The 9,508-nt window shown below is 39.4% G+C and overlaps 1 pseudogene; it reads left to right on the top strand.

Annotated features, from left to right (window-relative positions):
- The first annotated feature begins 8,625 nt into the window (after positions 1 to 8,625).
- Positions 8,626 to 9,140, top strand: LOC132427868 (ferritin light chain pseudogene; annotated as a pseudogene).
- The last annotated feature ends 368 nt before the right edge of the window (positions 9,141 to 9,508 follow it).

Genomic DNA, 9,508 nt, shown 5'->3' with positions numbered 1-9,508 from the left:
TAACACCTCAATATTTGGAAGAGTTTTAGGGAACTGGGTCCTGAATGTCTTATGCTAATCTTCTCTTAGCTCCGTCTGTGCCCCAGGGGCCCACAGGCTGTGACAAAAAAGAGTTCTGCATAGAACATTTACACGCTTGACGTAGTACATGGCGGTTGCTAAGGCAGAAAGCCAGAGGTAATGAGCACTGTGCGAATTATGTGCAGTTCTTTGCAGCACTTTCCGGCTGTAATTGAACTATCCCCTCCTCGTCCTTCAGGTGCTATCAGGATGAGTTTTTGCAGACTTCAAGAAAATCCCTGAAGGGCCAAAGACACTTTCTTGGTGTTACAATCCTTATTTCAACTGAAGCTAAATGTTTGGCTCCTGAGTACTTTAATAAGTTTCAAGAAAAAAGAGTATTCTAAGTTGAGAGTCCTTGCCCCCTTACCACCAAATGCAAAGAAATCGATCTTTATTTATTGTCAGGGTAAAAGAAATGCATAATATTCAGAGTCATACGAGAAGTGGAAGTTCGGTTTTCCAACTTAAAGCCACAGCATATTTGTGATCTGTAGTTTTTTACACCTGTTCTTCTGAAGGGGTGGTGGCATGGAATTAATGTTTTATTAAGGAAAAAATGCAGTGTCAGCATATGAGCCCACCTAAGATCCTTTGTGACAATAAGCAATGTCTAAACCTAGCAGTGGGATACACAATGCCTATCTAAACATGGAAACCTGGCTTCCTCTCACAAGTCACGATTATAAATTTCACTCAGACAATAAGAATGTCTGAAAGCTATGTCTCTGTCATAATCCACCCTTGTCTCAGATATTCTGTTAAATCTACAGGGCTTTTTTGTTTTTAGCAAGGAAATGGTTTTAATTCTTCTGCAAGTGGTACCCATAATACCAAGAGTACAGAGACCATTTAGTACTTGTGGCCTCAGCAAAGAGCCCAAGCACAGAATAAACAGTGATAAAAATTCCTGCTCTCGTTTTCTCATCTCCTAGTGTTGACTTAGTAGAGTGATGATACCTACCTGAGCGCCCTCTCTTTGCATTTTGGAGATCTAGCTTTTAGATCTGTCTGCAATTTGTCCTTTCTGGGTGTACTAAAAAATATTAGATTTCTAAAGCTAAACCTCACTGGAACATCCATTTCCATGCAAAATTCACTGTAATACCAATGGCCACCACTGTTAGAGCTCTTACTATGGACCAAGCACTTGACATTTACTTCATTCAACTCTTATCACATTCTCTAATGTAGGTACTATTCCCATTTTACACATGAAAAATAGGTGTGAAGAGACTCAAGATTCCACAGTTGGTTACGGGTGAGGCCTGGTTTCACACTCTGGTTTATCTGGCTCTGAAAAATGAGCGCTTGGCCACTACATGTTTCTGCCTTTTCCCTTCCCCCTCTGGATTAAAAGAGAAAAAGGAAAAAAAAAAAACCCCAAAAACCCTAAACTCTTTTTTCACACAACGATTGGTTTTTACTGCCATCCCTTCCTGTATTAAAATATAAAGTCTCTTTTGTCTCAGTGCCAAATATTCATTTTTTCAGTTTATCCTATTCATATTCAAAATGCACTTGATCTAGAAAAAGGGGAGTGTGCTCAGTTTGATCTGTTTTAAGATTCCTGCCAAATTAAAATATGCCCACATTCAAAATGGTCAGATGTTCCTTCAGTTACTTATTTTCATAAGTTTAGTTTTTCTAAAGAAATAGTTTCCAGCCTATGGATCTTAGTTTCTAGGAGCCCTTGGAGTTACTGTAAAAGGTGTGTGAACGGATTCTGAATTTGTGTCTCCCACATATAGGCATTGCTACTTTCCAAATATATGTATATGTTGTGATTGAGTGAATGTAAGTTAATTTAAAATTAAATTAATCATTAACCTGGCAGTAGCCTGTCATCATTATGTACCTTCCTAATCAGCAGATACTAAAAGTTAAAGGACTTTCAACAAGGGATTCTCATACTTAAGAAGGTTAAAAACCGAGTTTCAAATGATGGCTTTGAGATAATCACTACTTTCAAATGTTCACTTAAAGAGACTCAAGATATCCACTCAAAATTACAAATTTTATAGTCTTTGTAGAATATCTCGATTTTTGTTGGGCTCAACAATTCGGGAGAGAACCAAAGAAATACAGGACCTATGACTTCCTCAAATCAAGGTTATATTTATGCAGGGAAAAATGGGGCTTCAATTCAGTATTGAAAGGTTGATTGGCAAAATGTACTTGACATGACTTTCTGTTTTAACCATGATTTATCGCTTTGGGAGAACCACTGGTCACCAAGTATGTGACCCCGAGTCTCCGTTTCTTGCTCTTGTCAGAATACCTCAAAACCAGAAGAAAGAAATCTTCCTTCACTCCCACCCCCGTTAGATGCTGCCCAGGAACGGCAGGGGACACAGCTTTTCTGTGCTGAAATACAAGTAGGGCAGAAGAACCTACCGTGGAGACCCTGTAGAAGTGGCCCTACCTAGAGACATGAATACCTATTATATGGGCTGCCAACTCTGGCTGCTCCCCTCCCTGGCTGGCCCTGGTCTGGGCTTCCACTCAGGCATGGAGGAAGAGGCCTGTCCTTCCCTCCCTAGTGTAAATCTTCTCAGGGGTCTCTTTCTGGGTTTGTGACAGCCTATACAGCCTATACTCCTTATTTGAGTTAGCAGGCAATATAGATTCTTCAGCTCATCATTCATTAGAGATTATAAAATATACATTTCAATCTTGTTCTCTGATATTATGACTAGACTAGAGATGGATTTGTGGGCGTGCATTTCACAATTCTCCCTTTGTCCGGACCTGAGTGGTAATTTGATTTGTATCTGGTATATATATGTGCATATGCATAATGCTGTTCTTAATGTCAGTTTGCCCACCTCTAGAAATACTTTTCTTCCAGGGTAACCAAGCTTATTGGAATATATATAAAAGAGTAAATAGACTCTAAAAGAGGGGGTCAAGGAATTTTCTCAGGAAGAAAGGGGATGAACTTTGGCCTGATTTTATTTTTATGTCTTAGATGTCTTTTCAGTTTTCTTCTAGTTCCTTGGGTGGTGTATTCTGAAGAATGAAGTGATCAGATACATGACGTATAGTTTAAGTGTTACTGTACTTTTGAAAGCATAGTTATTGACAAGGTCAAGGAAATAATAATACAATGTGTGTATGAATTCTAAGGTCAGGTGGACCACATTTCATCACAATAAGAGTTACTGGAGTAAAGTTTGTGGGGTAGAAGATGACAGTTTCATCTATCTGTACCATCTAACACTGAAATCCAGTTGCCTTTCTGAAGGCAAAATGTTTCCTAAAGTTTCTATTCAGAAGAATAATGTTTTGCAATTGAATGGACTTATGGTTGTGAAAACATATTAATTTTACATTTCTGGTCTTTACTCCTTATTTTAAGATATAAGTAGCATCTGTTCTATAATAAAATAAATTGACCTTTTTTTGCTATAGAAAAAGTAATTCCATATATCTTAAGTGGTAGGTAGTTTCTATAATAAAATAGATATATTTTTGCATTTTTATTCAACTTGAAAAACAAGTATAAATCTTTAGAACTGATTCCTACACCAAAACACTTTTTTTTTTTTTTTGGTACGCGGGCCTCTCACTGTCGTGGCCTCTCCCGTTGCGGAGCACAGGCTCTGGACGCACAGGCTCAGTGGCCATGGCTCACGGGCCTAGCTGCTCTGCGGCATGTGGGATCTTCCCGGACCAGGGCATGAACCTGTGTGCCCTGCATCGGCAGGCGGACTCTCAACCACTGCGCCACCAGGGAAGCCCCCAAAACACTTTTTAATGAAAAGTTGTCAATTGTGGTAGTTTACAAGGACACATTGCAGTAGTTAACAAGGACACAATTGCAGGTGTCTTTATGTTCCAGCATATAAGCTTAGTTTGAGCATTCTTACTATCATGTCACTGCTCTTCCCTGTAACCTTGATAGATCACCCCTATAAACATCTCTTGGGGTGAAAAGTAATTTAATCTGTGGATCTGTATATTACCTCCTCATGAACATCCTATCAAGTGTGCCAGAATGCTTTCATGATATGCACTGAACTGAAACCATCAAACCTATTTCATTGAGGATTGTTAGTTAGACCATAATCTTTGGTCTCAACTCTGTCATTAAATTTTGCTGAAACGTTGTTCACTTATGCATGGAAAAAAAGCTAAGTTCGTGATTTGGTCTCAAAAGATCCTCTGCTTCTAGGCCTGGGTGACTCCTGGGAACTTGAATATTCGCTTCATCTTGAGGTTGACCCAATTAGAACCCAGATTATGATCCCATAAAATGGCAGAACTCTCACCACTTCCCCAATAATCTGGGAACTCAGAGCCAGGAGAACACAGCTCACCCTTCATCACCAACACAGTGGATAACGCTGAAATGATCTCTCCTCGCCAGTTCTCTTCTAATTCACCGCCAGAAGGTTAGTTGAAAATTGTCTACAGCCCTCAGATATGGGTTTATTAAGAGATAGTCTGAATAGGATACTGTGAAGCATAAATACGGGCAGGCAATTCAAGACAACATGGTTAATAAAAAATGAGATAATTTACATAATTTTCTTGGTGCTTTTAATTAAGTAGTCCTCAAGAGAGAGAGGCCTGAGGCCTTATTGAAAGAGCCCAAGGCTCTTTTCCACTAACTAGTGTGTAATTTGGGGCCAACTGTTTAACCTCTCTGACCTTGGTTACTATGCTTGTTAAATAGGGATGATAGAAACTGCTCCATCTCAGGGATGTTAGGATAAAATGTGATGATAAATGTGAATGTACTTTTCAAAGTAAAAAGGGCACTCTATATACAACTGCTTGGTCTCAGAGAATTGCAAGTTAAATATATTTTTCCATTTAAACTGTATTTTTATGTATTATGTTGAGATATTATGGCCCAGAACGTAACTGTTTTATCAGCTGGTACGTGGGGTATGTATTTACGTTTTATAGAAATTATATAGGGGAGGATGAAGTAGTTTGGGTAGCTACTAAATCTTCACTATGTCTCTGTTAAGTGTTCTGATCCTGTTTATGTAAGTTGCTGGTAATCATTTGTGTAAGTTATGTTATAAATTATACTTTATAACTCTGGTGAATATTTATTTTAGATACAAAATAGTTCAATTTTTTATGATGAAAAGACTAATTCAACCACAAAAATATCACTTAATCTTTAGTGGGAAAATTAGCTAGCTGTAAACCAAAACATTTGGTTTCATTGCATAAGGGTCCAACATTAAATTTAGCTTTAATATAAATGGCAAAATTGTAATAATGATAATACCCTTATTCTTAAACTCTCTGTAAATTTGTTGTCTTTCACTACCAGCAGAGGGAGCCCTGAGAATTAGATTGTGCCAAGATGGCTTTGTTAATTCTTCTGTGTTTACACATTTAGCTCATAATAAAGAAATAAAAATCCATCACAGATTAATGGAAAGTCATCATTCTTGGATTAGGCTGTAGATTACAATTTGATTTGACTACTGATTATAATGAGCTTTAATAGACTAGGAATATCTATAGCCTGTCTCTGCTCATCCTATCAAGGCATCAGTTACAAACTTCCACAATCTATCAAAGTTCAGTAATGATATCACAATGCGCAACTTCACAGGACATCAGAAAGGATGCACTCTCAAAACATAATTTTATCAAATACACTGCAACAGTATTATGAATTGCTCTCATTGACTACATAACATCCACATGAGAATTGGAAAACACATATATGATGTAATCAGTTTTTCCTCATTTAAACATATTTATTACTTAAATTTTATTACTTTTAAAAATAGGAAATAGACCAAAGTAATCTGAAGGGAAAACAAATGATGAAGTCCCAGCATTTATGATTCAGCAAAAAGCTTATTTACAGCATCTCACTGAAAAATAAATTTTTTCCAAACTTCAAGTATAACCTATTTATCAGAGAGCATATTTGCATTGTTTTATTGCCCTTAATTAGGTAAGAGTGCAATGCAATTGTATATTTTATGCACCTGTGACTAAACGAACCTGCTGAAAATTGAGACTGCAGTAACTGCATTTTAATATTACACAAACTCATTTTAATAATGGTATTTTAATTTTGGCATAACTGCTAACCTAATATCAAGAAGTTTCTTTGCATCAAGACGTTTACAAGCATGGGTCTTTGCCTTCAAGGAGCTTATCTATTACAGCTGGAAATTCAATAGCGATTAAATCCCTTTTTCACGCTAAGGAATTCACATCAGCAAACACTTACTGAGTACCCATTATGAGCCAGGCACGGTACTGAGTGCAGAGGTACAAATGTGAATGAGACAGCAATCAAGAGGCCAACACTGAGGAACAAGTCAAGGACTACAAGGCAAGGTGGTACATACTGCAGTACAATAATAAAGGCAACACACTGCTGGGCTTTGAAATTACTGAAGGCAGGGAACTTATCTAAATCTTTGTAACCCCAATACCAAGCACAGTGTTTTGCATATGGTTACCGTTCAACAAATATATATTGAATTCATTAATTAACAACATGTGAAGTGTTTTAGTAAAGCATCTTTTTGGTAAATAAGTTACTTTAATATTTCCTACTACTTCCTCTTCCCATCACTCCAGTCTTTTTTCACCTCATTCTCACAACTTATGGGATAGCCATGCTTTCCTCTCATGTAGCACAGCAGTTGGGTCACATAATTGATGCTTGATTATTTGCTATTCCCCTGGCTTTTTTATTTGCTATTCTCTACCCTGTGATACCTTGGAATACGTGAGATGTATGTGATAATAATAACCCCTTTTCCCCCCAAAATCCCTACGACAATGACAGCAGTGATGGGCATTTGGCTAAGTACCACATATGCATTATCTCACTTGAGCCTTCAAATAACTCTCACTATTCCTATTTTTAGAAAAGATCTTATGCACAGAAAAATAATGTTCTTCAGGTCACAGGGCTGGTAACTGGTGGAGGTCAGATATGAATCTAGGATTCCCTGACAATAGCCTTCCTGCTCTGGATAACTGCACTATATTGTCTATTTAGACTGTCAGAGGCAATTTGAATTAGTAGTGGAAATACTTTTTTGGAAGAGCTAGTATACTTCCTCTGAGAATACTACAAATAAATGGGTTTTAATGTATCAGATATATTTAAGTTTTTTAAATTATATTGTGAATACAGTAAAATACTTAGGTTACAGAAGCATAAATGAATCAATAACTGATAATGTTTTCTCAGCAACATTTTTTTTTTTTTGGTTGCACTGTGTGGCTTGTAGGATCTTAGTTCCCCAACCAGGGATAGAACCCCTGCCCTCTGCAGTGAAAGCACCGAGTCCTAACCACTAGACCTCCAGGGAATTCCCAACAAGTTTCTTTTAAAACTGAAGAACTAAGAGTTCGATTTCTGTAATAATCAAAACACCTTAAAATGTATCTTCACATGCTCACCAGACCCCAAAGGACTCCCCAGACCTGGACCACAGCACAGCCTGCTGTGGAACGCTTAGCAGCTTTGTTTCCCCAACTAGACTCATTAGCAGCGCCAGGTGGTAATAACTAGCCGACTGATTCCTACTAGTAAAAAAATCTGCCTGAGGTCACCATGGACTCTTTCCCCCACTCTCTGCTTCATCTCTGACCTGATACGCTTTTGGAAAATAATTATTCATGGCAGGAACTTGTCATACAACAGAGAACGGTTGTGCGTCCTGGGATTATAGAGGCCCTCAGATCAAATACTTATTGTGAAAAGAATACATTGAAAAACATGGTTTTCACCTGCATAGAATAGTGAAATCCATTTATGTTTTTTTTCTTTCCTGTTTATTTCATCATTAAAGACCCAATAAAGGAAAGTATTTACCACTTGGGGAGAACGTTAGCACTGATCTTTAGCATTCAGCACAATTACGTAGATTCCATAAACAGAAATAGCTCCAGCGTCCAACTGGAATAACAGAGTAGATATTTTAAAACCATCTTTTTTCACACATTATAAATTGTTACTCATGAGGTAGAAATATTCAGTATGAAGTAGTATGTGAAAACAGTAAGTACTTAGTTAACCATTCTCTAGGAGGATTTTTCAGTTACCTAAATTTTGTTCCTGCTTCACTTTTTTTTAATTTAAAAAAGGAAGATAAGGGGAAATAAATCAGAAGATATATTTAAAGCAACTTTCTGCTACCTTCCAAAGATTTGGTCAGCCAAACTCCTAGACCTGCAAGCACTGTCCAACATAGTAGCCACTAGCCACATGAGGCTGTCAAGTATTTGAGATATGACTAGTTCAAATTGAGACTTGCTAAAGTTTAAAATACATACTAGATTTCTGGAAACTGAACGTGGATAAAAAAGACAGTATCTCAGTAATAATTTTTTATATTGATTAAAGTCTGAGGCAGTGAGCTTGGTGGTCCGCGGATCTGTCTCTTGCTTCAACAGTATTTGGACAGAACAGGCCCAGGGACGCCCTTTGCTCCAGCCTCCGACCAAGCTCCAACCTTTTTCCAGTCGCAGCCTTCAGAACCAACCACTGACCTATCCTCAGCCGCAAGGACCAACCAACACCATTTTTTGAGCTTAGCGCCTTATTACCAATCAACCATGAGCTCCCAGATTCGTCACAATTATTCCGAGGTGGAGGTCACCGTCCACGGCCCGGGCAACCTGCATCTGCAGGCCTTCAACACCTACCTCTCTCTGGGCTCCTATTTCCACCGAGACGACGTGGCTCTGGAGAGCGTGGGCCACTTTTTCCACGAATTGGCCGAGGAGAAGCGCGAGGGTGCCCAGCCGTCTCTTGAAAATGCAAAGCCAGCGGGCCGGCCCCCTTCCTGGACGTGCAGAAGCCACCCCAAGATGAGTGGGGTAAAACCCAGGACTCTGTGGAAGCTGCCCGCCAGACGCCCCGCTCTGTGACTTCCCGGAGAGCCGCGACCTGGCTGAGCAGCTGAAACTCACCGAGAAGATGAGGACCACGTGACTCACCTCTGCAAGCTGATTGGTCCCCAGGCTGGGCCGGGCGAGTTCTCTTCCAAACACTCACCCTCAGGCATGGCCTTCTGGAGCCCAGCTGTTACCAATCTGGGTTCTTGGACTCTTTAATCAATAGAAATTGATAAGAGGCCAGAGGGGGAATTTAGGCAAGGCTTTATTGGGACTCATGCTGCAGCATCAGGGAGCAAAAGCAAGTAACAGGTGCCCTCGTTCGTTCCTGGGAATAGCTAGGATGCGTTGCACTGGTCCCTTAAATGAGGTGAGGGTAGGGGTAGATCGGTGGGTGGGGCTGGAGGGGCGGCTTAGGTGGTCTGCCCATCCCTTTGGTGGTGCTGTGAGCAGGGATCATGCCTAGTATCCTGCTTTTGCTCCCCACACCTCTGAAGTGTCAGTTGGGTTTTGGCCTTTTTGTATCTCTTTGTTCATAATTTGCCCCAACTGTGCAAGCAGGCAGTTATTTTTAGTCCCTTATAGTTTCTTTGTATTCTGT

The sequence above is a fragment of the Delphinus delphis genome, chromosome 7, assembly GCF_949987515.2.
Source record: "Delphinus delphis chromosome 7, mDelDel1.2, whole genome shotgun sequence".
In the NCBI taxonomy this organism is placed as follows: Eukaryota; Metazoa; Chordata; class Mammalia; order Artiodactyla; family Delphinidae; genus Delphinus; species Delphinus delphis.
This window is presented reverse-complemented; position numbering and strand designations above follow the sequence as displayed.